At 39.4% G+C, this 4319-nt stretch overlaps 2 non-coding genes across 2 annotated transcripts; both read left to right on the top strand.

Moving 5' to 3' along the window:
• The first annotated feature begins 224 nt into the window (after nt 1-224).
• Nucleotides 225-296, top strand: trnaa-ugc (transfer RNA alanine (anticodon UGC)). Its single transcript has one exon. It is a non-coding gene; the product is annotated as a tRNA-Ala (tRNA).
• Nucleotides 297-1334: 1038 nt separating this feature from the next.
• trnag-ucc (transfer RNA glycine (anticodon UCC)) lies at nt 1335-1406 on the top strand. The gene has a single exon. It is a non-coding gene; the product is annotated as a tRNA-Gly (tRNA).
• The last annotated feature ends 2913 nt before the right edge of the window (nt 1407-4319 follow it).

The raw sequence follows: 4319 nt of genomic DNA, 5'->3' as shown, positions 1-4319 counted from the left end.
TGAACCAACTAAACACTGCACAGTACTTTCAGAACTCCTGAGGATTGTAGTTGAGAAATAACAGTCCTATACATGTCTAGTATTTGCCTGTCATAAGATGAGCCACATTTACAGGCTGTGAAACAGAGGTTCTATCATAAGGTGCAGGTTCAAAATAAAAATTACTATATATAGCTTTTATAAATTACACCCTCTGACCCGAGTTGTCGAAATCGACAGGTCAAGGGGATGTAGCTCAGTGGTAGAGCGCATGCTTTGCATGTATGAGGCCCCGGGTTCAATCCCCGGCATCTCCATTTTCTTTGCCTGCAGTCCAGCACACTGCTGCTCGAACTCTGCCACCAATAATCCAGTTTTGAGATCCCTTCCCAGGCGCCTGAACGCCCACTCAAATCTTTGGCCATTTGACCTCAGTCATATGACAGAGCTAGGCAAGGTCTTCACCCGAAACCACTGTTGATAATGACCCACACCCGTCCACGGTTTCTCGGATGAGTGTTGAAACGTCTTCAAGAAACTTAAATATGTCCCGACGCTTTTGTTTCCAGGCTCTTTAAACAATGTGCTTAAGTCGGACTACAAAATGCGCATCTTAAATTCACCACTATGTGTTCTAACCCTGTTGAAACCCTGTTTTATGAAGGTAATTTAAACGAGAACAGCATGTGAAAAATACCACTTCATTACAAAGGTTTGAATTCTTAAGCAAAAAGAACATTTAGCGCCAGATTTATGATCAGATTCATTTCTGCAGCATCGCAAAGACTTCTTTTGACGTTAAAAAGCTGCTACACTTCCTGAAAAGACTCAGAGTAAGTTCTGTGTCTGAAAGGCGTGGGATGTTTAGGATTGTTGTAATTGCAATAAAATTCCCTTCATTACTTCCAGCATGTTACCTCCCTAAATCAACTGAACTATAGAGAACGGTAAACACACTTTGATCAGTTAATATAGATCATAGGTGTCAAACTCTGGCCCGATACCAAATTACTATTAGAGCTGGCCTACTGGTATTATACAGCTAATATATATATATTGTTTAAGCATTAAGCTTTGCTTATTCCATATTCAGTTTTTCAGCAAAACTTGTTTGAGTCCATAAGAAAAGATTCATTCTTATATCTGGAGGAAGATTTTTTTCAATAAATATTAATGTTAGCCCGCGACTTTCTTTCAGTTTTGAATTTTGGCCCACTGTGTATTTGAGTTTGACACCCCTGATATAGATCATAAACTTTAAATCTATGTTCTTCATACAACAGCGATTCATTTCGGAGCTCAGAGGGGTTTAGGCGTTTCGGTCAGTTAGTGATTGATTTTCAAACCTCTGCTGTGCGATGGTGGTATAGTGGTTAGCATAGCTGCCTTCCAAGCAGTTGACCCGGGTTCGATTCCCGGCCATCGCAGTGCTGTGTGATTTGTGTCTATCCTAGGCGCAATTGTTTTGTTTTTTGGGGGGGCGGGGTGCCTTACTCTAATCTCATCACTGAATCAGTGTTACTGCAGTTAACTAAAAGTAGATGTGAAAAGCCGCTACCATTTTTGAATGTTTTTTTGCAGACTTTGAACGTCTACAAGCCTTTGAGTCTGTGTCTTGCCTCTGACATTATGCCCTCCATTCAAGAATAATTGATAAAGACAAAAACTGAAACTAAACTAAAACTAAACATCTACAAAAAATAGAAATCTCACTGTGGAAACAGACTGAAAACTAAACTGAATTTAAAGCAAAAAGTTAAAAGGAAATAAATATAAAAGCTAAGTAGAAAATACAAAACACCCTCTGAAATGTTTTGAAACAATTTAGCAGCTGTCTGTGTTAATCTGTTGGAAAATGTGTGTATTTATTGATAAATGTACTACCAAATAGAGTGAAAGTAGGAGCAAAAATTTTAATGCCAAAAAGTGTGCATGATATGATGAGGATCAAGGTGAGGACATCCTGAGCACACTTAACCTCATATTCCTGACAGCATAGTGCAGTCATAAAACCACGTGTCCAGCAGATGGTCTTCTTACTCTGTTCTGTCTCTGTCTGACTGTCTCAGGTTGCATAGGAAATTTTGTACATATCAATCACTTTGGTTTCAGATTGCCTAATATTTAGTAAGAACATCAGTTTGACAAAATCAAAGAGGATACTGAACATAAAACCCTGCTAACTAGGGATGCACCGATACCGATACTGGTATCGGGTATCGGGCCGATACTGTAAAATGTGTGTGTACTCATACTCGTAAAAGTTAACCGATACCATGAACCGATACTAACTTATTTCATTAGTCAGAGGGTGGCTGGTCATTTCTGTTGTAGTTTTTTAGATTGGTCACTAGGGGGACATCCCGTGCTAAACAGGCACAGGGTTAGGCGAGTGAGACTGGCAGCTCCAGATAAAAAAGAGAAACTGGAGGCTGCTGTAGCTAGGCTAAACAAAATGTCAGCAGTGTGGACCGGAACAGCCAACTTTAACTCAGGTTTTGGAAAAGCGATGAAAAATGTCAAGAGAAAATCCACTGGCAGTTAAAATAACAGAGGCTCTGACTCATTTTATTTCTCTGGATGACCAGCCAATGCCGGCCGTGGAAAACATAGGATTGCACTGTCTTCTCAGCATACTCGAGCTGCAATATGAAATTGGACACGCTGCAATAATTTAAAAGTTTATTTTATTCTCAAACCTAATTTGTATTTATTTTATTCCAAACAGAAGTGTTTATTTATTATTCTGAAAGCTCGAGACAGTGCCAATAGTTCAGTGATATTTTGTTAAATTACAATGTGGAGACTCTGCAATAATTTAACAGAAGTGCTTATTTTTCACTTGAAATTTTTTTTTGTGGTCATTTTTATTACAATTTTATTTTTTATCGGCAGAGAATAAAATAAAACCTGTCCTCCAATTCATTGCATTTGTGTGTGTGTGTGTGTGTGTGGTAGAAGTATCGATTTTTGTACTCAGTATCGGCAAGTACTCAGATCCAAGTATCGGTATCGTATCGGTTTGAAAAAATTGGTATCGTTGCATCCCTACTGCTAACCCTGCATGCAGTTAAAAAACAAACCGTATTGCAGTAAATAACACATAAGTACCATCTATTTTTCTTTTAATGTAGCCATGCTTTCATATTGTTTATACCAAATTCTGCAATTCTCCAATCATGTGTTGTGCAAATTTGCTGAAGCCCGTGTGAAATGTAGCTACAGTTTCCTGTTCTTAGGTAACAGGCGTGACATCCAGTGTGGTCTTCTTCTGTCGACATTGTTTGAGGTTCTCAGAGATGCTCTTCTACGCTAACTGTACGGGCAGATCATTTGCATTTCTGTTGCCTTTCACTCAAAGCAGTCTGGCTGTTCGCCTGTGACCTCTGTCATTAACAAGCCAATGCTACATTCAAAGCCACTTAAATCACCTTTACTGCTGCCATCTGATTGGCTGACTAGATATTTGCGTTTAAGCAGCTGAACAGGTTAATATATATTTGAGGTTTTTCTTTAAATAAAAAAATATAATCATCCACTAAAAGCTTTTTGTGTTGACTGTCATGTGTATCTATCCATCCATTCGCTTCCGCTTATCCTTTCCAGGGTCGCTGGAGCCTATCCCAGCTGTCATAGGGCGAGAGGCGCGGTACACCCTGGAGAGGTCGCCAGTCACACACAAAGACACAGACAACCATTCGCACTCACATTCACTCACAGATTCACACCTATGGGCAATTTAGATTAATCAATTAACCTATCCCCACTAACTGCATGTCTTTGGACTAGGAAGCCGGAGTACCCGGGGAGAACCCACGCAAACAAGGGGAGAACATGCAAACTCCACACAGAAAGACTGATGGTGGAATAGAATTCAGGACCTTCTTGCTGTGCGGCAACAGTGCAAACCACCGTGCCACCGTATTTATTTTAAACGTTTATATTTTAGTTATAAAAGCCTAAAGCACATTTAAACAGCAGAATTTGAGCGCTTTAGAGACAGGCACATTTACATACCAGGTCTCCAAAGATTTCATTTTTAAATCCATAAAAAGCTGAAAGCTGTGTTTTGTGTTCAACTAATGATTATGGAAAGTAAAAGTCACAGTGATTTAAAACATGTTCAGAATTAGCAAATTGATGATGATTCATCTCATAAGTCCTGACACACTGCTCTCCCTTACATAAGCTGCCTATTATAGGTCAAAGGTGTTGGTATCAGTAGCCCCGTATTTACTTGGTATCACATTGAAATTAGCAGTATGGCACAGCACCACCGGCTTGCTTCTTGACGGATATTTCATTACATTAACACAATGCAAACAACCAGAAGCAAAATG

The sequence above is a fragment of the Neolamprologus brichardi genome, chromosome 9 (genome assembly GCF_056152115.1).
Source record: "Neolamprologus brichardi isolate AB-2024 chromosome 9, ASM5615211v1, whole genome shotgun sequence".
Lineage (NCBI taxonomy): Eukaryota > Metazoa > Chordata > Actinopteri > Cichliformes > Cichlidae > Neolamprologus > Neolamprologus brichardi.
Note: the sequence above shows the minus strand (reverse complement) of the source record. Positions and strands in the feature narration are given on the sequence as shown.